The sequence below is a fragment of the Glycine soja genome, chromosome 6 (assembly GCF_004193775.1).
Source record: "Glycine soja cultivar W05 chromosome 6, ASM419377v2, whole genome shotgun sequence".
Taxonomy (NCBI): domain Eukaryota; kingdom Viridiplantae; phylum Streptophyta; class Magnoliopsida; order Fabales; family Fabaceae; genus Glycine; species Glycine soja.
In genome coordinates this window covers 39637038-39655009 of record NC_041007.1, presented here as the reverse complement: position 1 = coordinate 39655009, position 17972 = coordinate 39637038, and the positions used below count along the sequence as shown (strand labels likewise).

The 17972-nt window shown below is 37.4% G+C and overlaps 1 pseudogene; it reads right to left on the bottom strand.

Moving 5' to 3' along the window:
* Nucleotides 1–14177: 14177 nt before the first annotated feature.
* On the bottom strand, nt 14178–15474 carry LOC114416231 (annotated as a pseudogene).
* Between the last annotated feature and the right edge of the window lie 2498 nt (nt 15475–17972).

Here is a 17972-nt window from a genome sequence, read left to right as displayed (position 1 = left end):
TTGTCTAATTGATAGAAGCTTCAAAGTACCATGAATACCACCCAGAGGTCAACCTGAGTATTATCATTTACTCCACCTGCTGCTTAGGTTATGTGAATAAAATAACTGGTGCACAAATAAGCCATTTTCCAGTCCTATTATGCCTCACAGAAGTCACCAATACCAAGACTTGTACTAGACAGGGAATACCTCCACTACTAGAAAAGCTGCTTTCTCCATCGCGAGAACTACATCGGTTCTGGAAAATCGCTTTAATAGAAGACGCGGTGGCAATTTTGTAAATAGGAGAAAAAAAATAAGTTTTTATGTCATATATTCTAAGGCAGTTGTAAACAACCGCCTTAGAATATTGAAAAAAATTAAGTCAACAGTGGTTTTGACTTACGACTGTCGTAGATATGGTTATATAAATGTTGCTTGGTTCCTCAAGCATTCACTGTGTTTTGTTGAACCCTCGCGCCTCCTGAACCTCTTCCCCTAAACCTTTTTCGCTGAACCCTCTCACCTCTTGCGCCGTCAAACGCACCCTGAACCTCTTTCCCTAAATCTCGCGCACCCTGAACTCTCTTTCCCTAAAGCTCGCGCACGCTGAACCTCAAGGTCGCACACATTTTGTCTGTCAAAGTCAGGCACTACCGCAAACCCTAACTCAGGTTGTCAAACAGGTAATGTCGACAACCCTAACTCTATTTACAAAATTTTTATATATAGGAACATTCGCACACCCTTGGTCGCACACATTGAGTAGCATTTAGAGACCAAGCTAAGTTAGTTGAAGTTTAGAAGCCATTAAGGATCAGACCAAGTTTTGTGTTTTGTGTAATTTGTTATGACTTGTTCATTTTAAATCTCTGCATGAGTGAGAGTTAGGGATCTCTGTAGCTTCCTAGGAGAGAATGTGTGAACTTCTATGTGGCAGTCACAGGTCTGTGATCGGACCTCTGCTCTTTTGTGATCGTCAATCTCTTGTGTCGCCCTCCTCCCTTCGTTTTCTTCATAAAAAAATCATAATCTGAAACTGTCGAAAGTCAAAACCGTAGAATCGTTCCCCAAGCTCTGCGGAAACTACATAACTAAATCACCTCAAATTGAGGAATTACTATTAATTACCATGAGGTATTAAATCTGTATTCCTCTTTAATTCGCCGTTGATGTTGTTCATGTTATGTTTTTCAATTCAATCATTTGTGTGCCTTTTCCATCTCAATGTTATTTATTTCATTTGCTGAATGAAGTTGGAGTCGTTAACAAGGATATATTGTTTTCTCCGCCTCAGCTCTACACTTAGTAGGTTATTTATGTTGAGTGATACATTTCAACTTTCAGAGTAAGTATGGAAGATACCTGGCTTTTAGTTTCCATATAATTTCCTGAAAGACAAACTATATTTTGTGTGAACTCAAATTCCCTGTTTCTATTTTATCTATTTTGTTTATGCATGCATTGTTTGTTTTATTCATGAAAGAGTACTTTATATGGTTTGATGTTTTTCTGGTGTCCATCTAATATGTAACGAAGTTGAGATATTCTGAACTTGGAAGCACCATCCCTACCATTCTGTTTTCCTCATTATGAACTTCCTAAGAACTTGGCAATAGTTGAAGATTCAAATAATTTCTTAAAAGATGGGAAAATGTCAAAATATTACTTAATTTCCCTTGGCTGCTTTGAGACCTCAGGATGTCTGCAGTAGGCATTGATATCTAATGGGAGGAGTGTAGAATAGTACATGCTCTGCTCTTTATAATTATTAGTAAATTATAATTATTATATACTTTTAGGAAACCAATTAGACTAGATTGATAATGTAAAATAATGCTCTGCTCTTTAATTATAAATTATATTTGTGATAAATGCTTTAAAAGCAGTATTTAAGGTTGTCGTTAACAAATTCATTAGCCGAAATAATTCGATCTTCTCCTTCATCTAGTGTTATATGATCTCCGATTTCCTTTTTCAGTACACAGTGAAAGTACCTATCAAAAAACTTTAAATCAAATCAATTAAGTTAGAGATGTTTATGTGTATGAGAATGAATAAGATGTTAATTTTCTTTTCTCTATGTGAGTATATGAGTTAAGGGAGGAGGTTACAACTCATTAACTGCTCCTCATCAGTTTGTGCTATACTCCTTTAGTGGGGATCATGCGTTTGGTCTTGCTCGAGTATATGACATGTGTGTTGAGTACCTACTGAGTTTATGACCTGTAGGTACGTAGGTGTTTCTTTTTTAATTAGATAGTATTTGATTCAATTTTTTTAAAAAAGAAATGTTGAATCAAACAATTTTTATATAACAATTCTTAACTAAAAATAAATAGCTTATGTTTAGAAGAAATTATGAGAGTAATAAAGTTTTAGAAAAGTTAATTGGATAAACTATCTAAACTTTTGGAGAAAATAAGTATGAAAATATGTTGCTTTAATTTCTTTCCTTGCAATGAACACTTCAAATGTGGATCTATTTGGAGGCTCTTTGGCTTCAAAATAGTTGTTTGTGACCAAATGGTCTTCGAAAGTAGTATGAGTTGCCTCTTTCATACAATTGTGTATTGACTTTTTTTTTCTTTTTTTGTCTTTTATCACTTCTGAAATCACCTTTGGTCCTTTTTCAAAATGCTTATCTATAAATTGTATTTGACTTTGAATTTTGACAAGTAGTTTTGACTTAGGTTTCCCAAGGCACATTCTTTGACAATTTTTGGAATCGATCAAGAATTTTTCTTATAAAGCTTCATATTCTGCAACATGATTCTCAAACTGCTTCTGAATAGCTGTAGTAGTGCTTGTACATCAGTCTTTTTGTCTTTTTTGTTTCGCTTTGTTTCAATCAGTACTTGAAAATTCTAGGATAGATTCTTACTTCTTAAAGACATTTCACTTCAGTTTTAAGCATGCTGCTTCTGATATAGCAATTTATTGCTTCAAAACAATGTAGATACGTTCATATTAGTTCTTGTTCAATTTACATATTCTGATGGAGCTTTTAATCATATGCAGATTCTTGGCTTGCTACCTTTTAGTCAAATTCATCCCGATCATATTTATGATCATACATAGTTTTTGGTCTGATTGCATTTTGATCTTCTGAAGGTATGCTCAGTTTGGTATGCTTCTAACAATTGTAATGAGAAACCATCGTACCTTTTAAGCTTTTGGACACTTGCATACTTTAGTTTCATTGACCTCCTGCTTGATGTTCCATGGTATAAAATAAATTAATTTTCTTATAATCACATTCTCAAAACAAATCATTAGTAACTTAAGTTCAACAGACTTGAAATTTGCTTCTTGAAATTGTCTTATCATTAAAAATTCATCTTATCAGGGGTTTAACCTCAACATACACTACTAGAAAAAGCTGATTTAACATCGGCGGATTAACATTGGTTTTGTTAAAAACCAATGTTAACATAAACGCGGTGGTATAATTGTAAATAATGTGTATTTCTTAACATCAGTTTTATGAAAACCGATGTTAATGAAGTGACTCTAACATCAATTTTCAAGAAAACCGATGTTAATGAAGTGACTTCTTGAAATTGGTGGTCACCTGAGGTACATTTGACTGGTAGTACGTGGTGTTTGTGGTCTGCTGAGGTACATTTCACCTGAGGTACAATCTTGCCGGCATTGTCGCTGTTGTGTTTGAGGTAAGCTTCATGTCTTCATTGTAAGTTTGTGCTTTCGCGTACGTGGTGTTTGTGGTCTTTCTTCATATAGATTGTTAGTTTCTTAAATAGTTACTACTACTAGCTAGGGTTTCGAATGCAGGTAGTGTTGCTTGGAAAACTGTGTATCCATTAGGTTCTGGTCACTATTTTCCTCAATTGCTTCTCCTTGCATCAAAAGGTATGCACTCCTTGTTGTGTATCCATTAGGTTCTGCTCTCCGTTTCCAGCAATGTACTGAATGTGGATGAATATGAATCTTTGTTGTATGTTCTAAAAATCTGGTAGCTGCCTCAATTTCTTGAATAGCATTTTTTGTTCTTGTATGGTTTTTTTTTTTTGCACAGCAGAAATCAGTAGTATTATATATGATGTGCTCAGATGACTTTTCCCTTTGTCCTATTAGGTATTTCCTTTTTTTTTGGAAGGCATAAAATATATTATATTATTAAGATAATCAAAGCAGTACAAGTGGTACTGAATTAAAAGAAATACAAGCACCTCTGGTGTTGCCCTCCAAAAGAAATCCCAAGCTAACCCAGTAGAAAAGGCAATCCATTCGTTGAAATCATTGATAATACTAGCTTCTGCACCATATACAGTCTGGGTCTTGTTGTTTTATCTGCTTAAGTGCATCCCATAGAATCAATATATTTTTTCCACTTTGTCTTTTTCCCATCTCTGCAACCTCCTGCTTATCTCTGATTTCCATCTCCGTTATCTTGCTGATGACTGCTGGCTGTTGTAACTCAGTATGAACTCTTATGCTTTTTGCTAATTCCCATTTAGACTCTGCCTCTTGGATGTCTATTTCATCTGGTTTCTTCGAATTTCCATTAGCTTCTGGACTTTCATTAGCTGCAGGAGGTACGGTGTCACCCGATAAAGCAATTGATTACTTAAACCACCCGTATATAGCTTCTGGACTTTCCTCTACAACCTCATTTGCAATCAAAACCCCATGAAGCAATTGTCTGCCCTTAACAAAGGCTAGTTGCCTTTCATCTATTAAGTGATTCATGACCTTGCTTAGCCTATTTGATAGGACTTTCGCAATAATTTTGTAAACACAACCAATAAGGGATATAGGTCTGAAATCACTAATAAGTTGGGGATCCTTAATCTTAGGGATAAGGGCAATGAATGATGAGTTGAGACCCTTAGGGAAAACTGCATTCACATAAAATTCCGAGAAAAACCTTAGGAATTCAGGCTTCAATTCATTCCAGAAATGCTTTAAGAACCTGAAATTGAAGCCATCGGGCCCTGGGCTTTTGTCACTCCCACAAGCCCACATAGCACTAGAAATCTCCTCCTCTTTAAAAGGTTCCACCATCATTTCTCTCTGATTATTGGACAGAACATTAAAGGAAACCCCATCTAGGTTGGGTCTGTTCAAGGAAGGTTCAGCAAATCTGGCTTGGAAGTGCTGGAGAATTGCAGCCTTGACCACAGTAGGTTTATCTACCCAATTACCATCAATATGCAGCCCCCTCAAGGCATTCCTTCTTCTGCTAAAGTTAATAATTCTGTGGAAGTAAGAGGTGTTGCCATCACCCTGTTTGATCCACTTACTTCTAGATTTCTGTCTCACTATTGATTCATGAAGAAAAGACTGCTCCCAAAGGTCAGACTGTGTTTTTTTAAGCTGTTGAATTTGTTGTTCAGAGGGGTGAGCTGTGAGAGAATCCTCCAGATCATTCAACTTTTTCTGAGTTTGCTTCACCTTGTTGCCTAGGTCTCCATAATTATCTCTGCTCTAGGTTTTTAGCCTATGTTTGAGGTTCTGAAGTTTGCATTTTTAGCCTATGATTTGCAGACCATCAATCCATAACCACCTTAGTGTAGTCCTTGTTAGACAGCCAAGCATCAAAGACCCTAAAAGGCTTAGGGCCCCAATCAGTGCATTTAGAATTCATTAGGATGGGGCAGTGATCTGAATAGTTCCTTTCAAGATTGAATTGGGAGCTATCAGGCCACTTAGATAGCAGGTCATCAGAAACTAACACTCTATCTAGCTTACTCTTGCAAGAGCCATTAGGCCTAACCCAAGTGAAAGGCTTCCCCACACAGGGGATATCATCTATCTCCATTTCAGCCAACCAATCATTAAATTTAGCTATAAGGTTAGCTTCTGAATTGGAGTGTCTACTTCCCAATCTTTCTGCTAGGTGTCTAATGCAATTAAAGTCTCCCACCAGGCACCAAGACTGAATCTGGGACTGGCTCTTCCTTGAGTACAGCTTCTCCCACAATTGTCTTTTGCTTTCTATCTCACATGGAGCATAAATGTTGGCCACCACGACTCTCTGCATTTCTGCCATCCAAACCCCCTCCAACATAATGAATCCCCTTTCAGCAGTTTTGACCTCAACCTGGAAATTATTATTGTTCCAGATACACAATAAACCCCCAGCAGTATTCACAGCAGGGACCCATTCCCATTCAAAGTCTGATTGACCCCACAAAGTATGGCACAGTGCCTTATCCAAAGAGTCCCTCTTTGTTTCTCACAAACAGAGGAGGTCTATCTTGTGTTTCCCAACCAATCTCCTAATAGAGGCCCACTTTATACCTCTACCAAGCCCTCTAATGTTATAAGACAGAATATTCATTTTAAAAATTTCCTGCTACCCAGCTCCATAGTTTTCTTTCAGCTTGTATAATATCAAGGCTTGTTAGAGAATCAGCTATGATTCGTACTTATACAAATATGTATCATTTTAGTACCTCTGGTACTTATTAATGAATATATTATATTTTTGGCTGATAAAAAAAACACACAACAATCTTATGCTTGTGTTGATAATGATGCAGGTATATTTACAACGACAGGACCCCCTTTGAGAAATTGGCTGATAAATGCTTCTGTCCTGGTAATTGATTACTTTTTTTTACTTCACCTCCAGTGTTACTAATATAGAAATTAAAGGAAATTCAATCCAAAAGAAAACTTGTTGTCATGCTTTGCAAGTGATATAAATTACCAAAATCTAATGACAATGAGTGCACAGAGCTGCAACTTGGCAGTAGTTTCTGACTAATACATCAGCATTAGGATTCCCAAGCATACAATGAGCTAATCAAGATTTTCATGTATCATTTTTGCTGTTTCTGCTGCTATATGGAGAACAGTGTTATCATCATCATCCTGAGACAAAATAAACAGCTTAGAACTTTAAATTAGAAACATAACACACAGAGACACACACACTCATGACACACACACACACACTCATCATACAAACACACACACACACACACACACAGAAGTTTGATAACAAATTTGTTCAATTATACATGCAGAAATTTCTTCAATTGTAACTTATTAGGTGTGACAAGGTAGCTGGCCTCTTCCTAAGGTTCTTATCTAAATTTAACTTAAATTCTACTGCAGTGGTGATGACCTACTAATATTAGTGAAAACAAATTTGCTAAGTCTACATAAGTTAATTTGTTCAGAGTTGTTTATTCCTATTTTAAGTTTTGAAATATGCATGCATGATTGTATTTGTATGAGGATTATATTTTTTTTTATATTAATTATGGCAAGCTGAACAGTAGTGAGTATAATGTTGGTATTTTAGGGGCAATGTACTTATTTTTGTTTTTTTTTTATCAGCAAAGATAATTTTTTTTTGCTCAGCAAAAATAGATATGTATTAGATAGATGAAAGAGTACCAGAGGTACTGTGAGTACAAATATATTTTGAACATAGCTGGTACACAAGATGAATTAAGTACCAGCTACAACCCCTGACTTAAGTACATATGTGCTGCACCTCTTGGAAGAGGTCTCAGCCAGTACATTCCCTTTCTAATTACATAAAGGCATCTGCCAGATTAGAGGACCACTTTATAGAAACCTAAGAAAAGTACAAAACTAGTAGCCAAAATTGTATCCTCTACTAGTACAGAAAAGCTTGTCTAATACTACTGCACCAGTGATTAAAATGTTCTGTGAAGCCTTTCTCAAAGTTCCTAAGCCAGGTCCAAAGAATGAAAATTGCATCATCCTCACTGTCCCTGCAAAATTGGCATGACGTGTCAGCAACCTGCACTTGCCTCCACTGCAAACTCTGTCTTGTCGGAAGTCTATTTCTAATTAGTCTCGGTGCAAAGATTGCTATTTTTCTTGAAACCTTTATGCTCCATAATTTGACAAAACATTCCTCCTGGGTTATTTCTGTTGCTCCTCCCATTATTACCTTATATGCATTGTTTGCTGTATATTGACCTGTAGGGTCAGTAGTCCATTCCCACACATCAGGTCCATGTTGTTGAATGGCCATATCCTGAACCTCATTGAGAAAAACACCAGCCGTATCAATTTCATTGTCAAAACAAAGGCCTTCTCCAAATAAAGCTCCACTCCCACCCATTGTCTTTGTGACTTCCCATCTGTTGGATGTAGTGATGCTCCTGTAATGAGATTTAATGCAGCCTAGGGATGCTGCATTAAACTTAGACAAATTCTTGAATCAAGCTTCCGCACACACACACACACACACAGAAACTGGCTTTTCCATTCAAAAAGGTGTCTTCTCCATTCAAGCTTCCATTCCCAAACATTTGCAGACTGACATCCCATATCCTGAATAAGCTTCTGCTGTTGACATGATATGTTATACAATCTGGGATATTTCTCCCTTAAAGGTTCCTGTTCCATGAGCCAGTAGTCCCATTTAACCCATGCAATTTTCTTCTGATCAAGGCCACCACCCCATAGGAACCTCCTTTGGATTAGCCCCGATTGGTATTCCCAAATAAGAGAAAGACAGAGGCATGATTCTGCAATTCAGATAACTAGCAGCCTGCAATTTCCATTGTTTAGATTGGCCCAACACCCCAAAGCTGCTCTTCCCATAATTTATTTTAAGTCCTTGCTGCAGCTGAGATCTTGTTGCATCTTCAACACACACAGAAACACACACACACACACATACACAGCCACACACCCACACACACGCACAACCACACACACACACACACACATACACAGCCACATACCCACACACACACACAGCCACACACACACACACATACACAGCCACACACCCCCACACACACACACAGCCACACACACACACACACACACACATACACAGCCACACACCCACACACACACACACAGAAACACACACACACACACACACTGAAACACACACACACACACACACACACACACACAGAAACACACACAGACACACACACACACACACAGAAACACACACACACACTGAAACACACCCACATACTGCAGATGCTGCAGAATTTGTGCCTTAAATAAGCTGCAGTGCTTATTTTTGTAAAAGCTACAGTGCTCGTACATAACTTCAATTAATTTGAATCTGCTTTGCAAATGCTGCAGAATTTCAGGCTTAACCAAATTAGGATTTTCCACTCAGAAACCATCAATTTGCAGCATGAAGACACCACTCCTTAGATTGACCAAAAGCTTGTAAAGCATTGATTTGATACTGCTTCCCTCATCATGTGGCTCATGATGTTTACAATTTAATGATCCTTTGCTACCCTGCAATGAGACACACACAGATACAAAAACACACACACATAGAGACAAACACACGCAGACACAAACACAAACACACACACACACACACACAGAGTCACGCACACATAAAGACACAGACAAAGACACAAACACACTGAGCCACAGACACACACAGAGACCCACACACAAAGGCACACACACTGAGTCATAAACACACACATACGCAAACACAAACCTTTCAACTTTTGTTTTGTAAATTACAGTGTAGTTTTCAAAAGCAAAGGTGAAACGAAAGATATTGAGCTGGTAGAGGAGGAATAGGCACGGATTGGTGCTGATCCTTCTAGCGGGACCTCCAATAAATCTGAGAATTATAAGGAGGAAGCATGGAAGAAAACACAGAAGCATAAACCAAAGAGGGTGGAGAGTGTCAACGCTGATGCAGAAGCCTTTGGTGATGACTGGAAAATTCTGATTGCTCTATACATTGTGAAGCTGAAGCAGTAGAACATACGAACAAAAGAGATACAGGCCATCAAAATGTGGCATTGGACAATAAGACAGGAGATTCAACTATGCTGAAGATGGGAGATTTAGCTAAAGTTGTGATCAAACAAGACATGAAGGGAAGAAGGCATAAATATGGGTTTAACAACAATGAACGCGAGAAGGCACAGAAGAAAAGGGTGGTGGATGATGAAACTGCCGACAAACATCAACTGGATGAAGTCCTATGAAGATCCTCCTGATTCTCAAAGAGGGGAACGAGCAACAATTTGAAGGTTGTATATTCAGGAACTAAAGAATTCAAAATAGCTAGTAATAAGAGGGATTTGTTTTTGGGATTTTCTGAGCACCAAGAGCGGCTACGCAAGAAGTTTGCACTTGAGGATGGAAGGATATTTGCAGCTAATGAACAAGTTTCTTAACTATTTGTCCTTAAGATTTTACTATTTCTTTTTGCTAATATGTAAATATAAATGGTATAAGGGTATGGCGTAAAAATATGGTCTATATTTACTTCTAAGATTGTTAGGGGTAAAAATGAGCATGTCCCTATGGCATAACCTTATATTATTTATATTTACATATACGAAAAAAAAACAGTAAAATCTGAAGGACAAATAGTTAAGAAAGTTGTTCATTAGCTGCAAATATCCTTCCCTCCTCAAGTGCAAGCTTCTTGCGTAGCCGCTCTTGGTGCTCAGAAAATCCCAAAAACAAATCCCTCTTATTACTAGCTATTTTGAATTCTTTAGTTCCTGAATGTACAACCTTCAAATTGTTGCTCGTTCCCCTCTTTCTTTTCTGCAAAAAAGAAAATCAAATGCTGTCAAAACATGGATGAAGTCCTAAGAAAATCAATATCAAAGAAAACATGGATGAAATCACAATTAAAAAGCACCACTACCTATCTTTCAGAGTCCTTTGGTTAATTTGTCTTGTCTCCTTATGTGGTGGGGTTTTGTTTAATAATCTTATACTGTTGCCTTCCAAAAAAAAACTTATCACTAATCCTCTTTTCATTAATCCAATTTTGTATGTTATTGTATAAAAGATCATGGGTTTTCCACCTGCCTCCACTACTCCTCCTCTTCCTCCTCCTCCTCCTCCTTCTCCTCCTTCTCCTCCTTCTCCTCCTCCTCCTCCTCCTACTTCGGACGCATCAGCTTCGACGTTTACCGTGAAGAGGACACGCAAAGCCTCACGCCTACGATCGTTGTCCACTAGACCACCTGGTGTTGAGAGACTAGTGGTACATGTTGATCCTGCTACAGGGAAGGCCGACGGTCCCCACAAAAAGAAATTAAGAACATATTTGGGGATTGTGGCACGTGATAAGGTGGACATCACCTACGAGAACTGGAAGGAGGTCCCTACTGCTCAGAAGGACCTGATTTGGGAGGATATTCAGGTATTTCTCTTTTCTTATTTGATTGTATGTAATTAATAGCCAAAAAATTTCATTATTGTAACAAATAAACTTTGTTTCATGTTGTCAGGTGGAATTTGATATCCCAGAGGCTTCTGACAGTACGACGAAAAGGAAGTTACTACAGACCGTGGGGGAGAGATGGAGGCAGTTTAAATCAGACCTCACGAGGAAATGAGCCCTTGCAGCCGATCAGGACGGTGTCAAGGACACTGTCTGTGACAAATACGGCATCAGCAAAGAAAAGTGGGCCCCGTTTTGCCAGACTCACAGAGACCCTTCTTGGGAGGTATGTTCCTTTGCCATTTAAGTTGTTTTTCATATTAAACATGATGTTGTTATACTTCATTCTACCCATTTCAAACATTATTGTTTAATTTTTTCAGGATGTGCGCATGAAGGCACAGGCCATCCAAAAGCAGAATACTGTCCCCCACGTTTTGTCTCGTGGGGGTTATGATTATTTGGAGCAGAAGCTCCTGGCTGAGAAGACCAAGAAGAAGATGCAGGAAGCTGCACAGTCAAGAAGCGTTGATGGCGTCATCGACCTTCTATCCCCGGTCAGACGCCACGTGAAGTGGAAGATGGCCCGCATGAAGAAGACAGGGGAGATGACGACTGAGGCCGCAAAGGAAATCGCTGAGAAGATTGTAAGTCATGTTCAACTAACCATTACAATTATGTTTGAATATTTTGAGAATGCCATGTACCACTGTGTGTTTTCTGTGCAGGATTCATTTGAGGAGCAGGCCACACAGGGATCGTTCGTCCCCCATGGACGTTAGGATGTTCTGGCCGTTGCTATTGGACGTCCAAAGCACCCTGGACGTGTCCGTGGTATTGGAGCCGGTGTCACCATCAAGCAATACTTTGGATCGGCTCCACGGACGCCCCGCAGCGCTTCCTCCCTGCCTCCTGACGAATTACACCAGCTGACTCAGCATATCAGGGACCAGCTAGAGGAGTCCATCACAGAGAAAGTGACGAGGCAGGTCATGGCATCCTTCAGCCACCTTTAGTCGCATATGCAATCTCAGGGACTTGCAATCTCAGCGGCTTGTACATAGAAGCTGATCCTACCCGCCTGGTTGCCATCGGGAGAGTTTATGAGGGATCCACTGTTGTTCATAACACTCCTTTGTTGCTTGGCCAAGTAAAGGTGAGTGTGGAGGAGGTTAGAGATGTAGATGCTCCTGTTCCTGTACCCACTGATGAGGTTTCCTTAGTGGGGCAGGCACTTCACACCTTCCTTGCTTGGCCGACACATCTGGTCAAGTCTTTATCACAGCAGGTACTTATTGTCCTTACTATATGCTTCTTCTTTTCAAATTAGGCTATTTAACTTTGTTTCATGAACAGGTAGCTGTGTCTCCGCCAAAACCACCTCCGAAGCCCAATCCGGAGGTCGATGATCCGCTTTATCTGATGACATTGATCATCCCAAAGCTTTTCTTGAGGCCTTATCAGGTTAGATGGGATGCCACCGTGTTCGGGGTCGTTAATCCAGATTTCCCCCTGTACATAAAGCACGAAGACCTCTCCGAAATCGCACACAGTGGTCAATGTCTCAGCATATCAGTGTTATAGTTGTGGATTCTGTAAGTCTTTATATAAAAGGCTTTTATTTACCTAAGTTATGGCTTTCAATTCATAAATATTTAACTTTGACTTAACATAAACAGGCATCTCACTGAAACATGTATGTGAGCGGGGAATTCTGATATCTATGGATTCCTCGAGCCTCAGTCCATTCAGAGGTCTAGGCAATCGCAGTTTGAATCTGAAAGTTACATAAAGAGTTGGATGCAGAGTTCACAACGCGATGTGTATCTTGGAGCCTACCTAAATGGGTAAGTCACAAAATAACAAAATTTAATTAATGTTTACTAATGTACTAACCCATTTTAGGTTCCACTGCAGCGGACATTGGCAGATGGTGGTCATCCTGCCCAAGGAACACTTAGTTGTCTAGTTTTGTTCATTGCATAACAGGCCAGACAACTACCTTAAGGGGATTATTAATAGGTTAGTGTTCTTTTCAATACATTTGCATTGTAATACCTCAATGTACAACACCAGTTTTTAATTGTTACTCATATGGAACAGTGCTATCAAGGGTCTTGATGATGTTCCACAGCCTAAATCAAAGGCTCCTGCTAGGTGGATTGTCGTCAAGGTACGTCATTTACATAAAACTTCCACTTATATATATTTCTTTATGTGTCTGTACACTAGTTGTTTAATTAATATCCAAATTTCATTATGTATTTAGTCTAATAGACAAAAAGGAACTACTAAGTGCGGCTACTATGTCATGCACTGGATGTCCACTATCATTTTAGGAAGTTTTAGAAATAATTGGGAAGCGGTAAGTTTATTTCAAAGAAAATCGATTTATTTATAATTTGTATTACATTATTAATTTAATATGATTTATTTAATCATGCAGTATTTTAACGACCCTAGACCATTGGAGCCCGAGAGATTAAAAGCATTGCGGATTCAGTGGGCACAGTTTTATCTCCAAGTTAGAGATCAGGCCTAGGATTTAGGGACATTTTTTAACATTTTTTACATTTTCTATGTAACACGAACATTGAATTCATTTGTTGATTGTTCTTTATAATATATAAATCAATTATTTGATGTTTATTATCATTAAAACTGCTTGAAAGCAGAATAAAATGTTTATTTGCTGTGAATTGGGCCTCCTGAAATTGCATTTGATAGGTACAATTTTGGGTTTACTGTAAAAACAGAAAGTATATATAAAAAAAATATTATAAAGAACAATCAACAAATAAACTCTAACAAAATATCAAAATATCAAAATATAATGGAAATTATCAAAATATAAACTCTAACAAATTCGAATTGAGCAAAGATTCTCTCTTTAAAAGTACATGTAATCTCTATAAGAAAAAAACTAAACTAAACCACTCTTAATAATTTATTAATGCTGGTATCTATAACGCTATTGTACCTATTCCTTTTTTTTCATTTGGGATAATTTAATATTGCAACTCAAATTATTACAACCAATTAACTGTGCCATACATTAAGATGTAGTAGAAATTATTTCAATCAAAGTCTTCAAATCCTGTGCTGCTTGTCCTTCAGGCCTAGTTGCATCTTGCACAGTCTGCTTCATCATTGTCTCTAATCTTCTTTCCCTCTTCCTGCGCCAGAATCAGATTCAAGCTTTTAAGCAATCCATTTTCTGTGAACACCTTTCCTTCCATTACCACCCCAATCTCCCAAACATCTATCAATCTTCCAGCCACCCCTTGATCACCAAAGAATGGCCTGCAGATCATCGGAACCTCACCACAAACACTTTCAGTCACTGAGTTAGCTCCACAGTTAGAAACAAAAACTCCTGACGAATCATGTGCCAAAACTTTGGATTGTGGAGCCCAAGACACAACTTTCCCTCGCATCTTGGTCCTCTCAAGAAACCCATTTGGCAAAAGATCCATCAGACCTTCCATGAGAGACCACAAAAATGGAAACCCACTTTCTTCCAATGCCTCTGCCACCGTCACAAGCTCGTGTGGAGGCAATGCCACCACAGTCCCAAAGCAAACATAAGCCACCGATTTAGAACTGTTGGTGTTTTACCATGAAAGGCATCCACTAGAATCTGTGTCAGATGGTGGGAACAAAGAGGAGGGAAGTGGAACAACATAAAGCAAAGACTGCAATTTGGATCTCATGTCTTGAACAAACAAAGGTGGGTCCAATTCCTCAAAGAAATTCATAACTACAGCCTTGGCTTGAGGCAGCACCTTAGCCAAGGAAACCAGTGTCCTTGAAAACACTGTCTCTCTTTCTCCAACAATGAGCAGATCCTGCGGCATGTCTTTGACACCAAAGTTAGACAACCCAGGAAGGAAATCCAATCGCGTATTAAGTCAATGTAAAAGTATAGAGAGAGTGAGCATGACATGGGAGGCCAAAATGCAATCCAAGGAACATTGAGGCTCTGAGCCACAAGGAGAGAAGAGTCTACAAAAGCATCAGCAATGATGCAAGTGACTGTCTGTATCTGCCTCCGCCAATAGTATACCTTTTTGCAAGTTCTGAGGACCAGTTTTGAGAAAAAGGTTTACTTTTTCAATTGGGTGATTGGCTAGTTGTGCGTGACTCATTGGGATTCCATCACTTATGCTATAGGCCTTGATGTTGTTGGGGATGTGGGGTCTGTTGAAATGTGTTGCATTTGATTTCTGTGTGCAAATGAATGAGAATGAACAGTTTGGAGTGGCTTGAGCTAGTTTGAGGACAAGGTTTAAGAGAGCCATAAAGTGGGTGCCGAAGGGGAAAGCAAAGACAGCTACATGTTTGTTTTCCATTGAGTTAGGCATATAATTGGCAAGATGAAGGTGAGAGTGGAGAATGATCAATGGAGGCAAATATGGATTTGGATTGTGAGGTGTTAGAAATTTGTGGCATGGTTCATGATGCAGTGTAACCGTTATTCGGATGACTCGGATCTGGAATACTTGTTTTAAGTTTCATTTGATAAAAACATGACTCTTCAACAGTTCCCAAAAAACACCGAAACTTATGAATCTTTGGATTCGTTTAATGATGAAATAAAAGACAAAATGTAACTATGATAATGTTTTATATATGTGCAAATAAATACACAAGGAGAGGAGCTATTCTCCTACAATTAGTTCAATATATATTATGATATTTAATTATGACATTAAGATGAGTCTTCAATTTTGCATAGTAACTTTAGTTTGTATAAGATGACATAAAATAATATTATATATATATATATATATATATATATATATATATATTCAATGACTATATTGATCACTTTTAGCTTCACTAAGTCATGAATGATGATAATGGTGGTCCAGAATTGAGTTGTCTTCTGATCAGCTTTGACTCAGATGCTCGTTCCTCACGTTTGTACATTGCAAAAAATTGCCTTCAAGTTAGAGAGACAGGCATGAGGTTGAATTCGGCGTTCCTGTTTTGCTACACAACTCATATTTAGAAAAGAAATGCTAGTGTAATTCATTAAATATTATGAGCCCCATTAAATAACTTATGCCTCTTTCTTAGTAGGAATTAGGGAAAAAAATCAATTACTAATGAGAATTTAATAAAACTCGTCAAATTTATTTGACAATAAAAATATACTACCCAAGTAATACATTGTAATGCTTTATTTAATTGCTACATATATAACTCATATATATAGAAGACAAATGTTATAGCTTATAAGTTAAGTACATACATTGTTTTTAACATTTATTTTTTGTAATTGAGAAAAGTTTGTTAGCCACATTAAGCAGGCCTGTTTTTTATATAGTAAAATAATATAAACTTTTTCCATAATAAACATTGTATTAGTAACATTATATGTTAAGAAATATGCATTGTAGTAGGAATTGGCAGAATGACTTGCACCCTACTACCATATTTAAGGACCTTTGTTCTAGTACCATTCAAAACTTATGTTCTTCATTTAGGCTGCCATCCCCCCATTCTGCATGAATTGGCAGTTTTGCTTTGGTTTCTTTGAATGACACATTTGAACATTGAATGCAATGGTAACCAATACATTTTTGACAATTTCTTCGAAAACATTCAGTTCAGGTCCCTTCCTTAATCCATCCATGGCTGTCTTAATAGCTACTTCATCATCTACTTTAGGCAACTAACCTGCTAAACATAAACTACCAGCTGCAGTGGCTATATAGTTGAAGTATGCTATAGCCGATACATATACATATATGAAATTTTGTGTTACAAATCATACCATTGACTGAGAATAGAGGTGACACATGCCTGTAAACGTGTTGTATACTAAACCCCACCACAATCAGCACTCCCTAATGTGGAATTACTATTAGACATAGCAAACAAAAACACAGTTTCTTTTATACACAATTGCTTCCTTAATGTATTAATTTGAAAAGGCATATGCAGATGTTTTTGTGTCATATATTGAATTACCTTACAGCCATATGTTGTATGTGTGTTTCAAATTTTCTGATTATTTAATAAATATAATGTACATTTCGGTGTGTGACAAATTTTGTTGTTTTGGTCCCTTAAAATGATCATTATAAAGTTCTGTATGAAAGTTTCAAGTTGCTAATAATTTGATCCTTTGTACTTGTGAACTTCTAATAACTTCATCATTCAAGTTTGAAAGGTGTAATTCTAAAGTTATGGTTGCTTTGGTTAGTACATATCAGGGGTTTACCTTATAAATTATTTTTTTTACAAACTGTTGAGATCTCTTCTCTTAACTTACTGATCTGTAAGAAGCAATTGTTAATTGTCAAATAGAAGGAGCAGCAACTACAAACGGCAGAGGACCAAGTATATCGGACACCTACTCTAAACAACAACCAGGTTAACACTCTGACTAAACAAAATAATTGGTTTGTTTTTTTTTCAAAATTGTTGATAAATATATATATGCTTAAATATATTTTTGTAATGCGTACTATATTTAATTTTGTTTTTACTATCTAAGAATCGCTCTGCTAATGAATGCAAATCTGACAAACCCTATCAGAAGTTGAACCCTATACAAAAATTTAATTGCAAAGCTTAATGTATACCCCTAATATTTTGCTTTTTACAGTCAATTTCATGAATTGAAAATTTATTTTGTGGAATGCACCAAATTGATAAAATCTCCACCAAAATGCATAGAGTGTATTTAGAATTTTTTTTATTTCTATTTATTACATTTAGGAAAGAAAATACAATATGCTCCTCGTCAAGGAGTTACTTACAACCTACATTATTTTAAGATCAATCTGATTTGACTTAACCTATTCAGTAAAGAATTCATATTTTATTAATAAAAAAT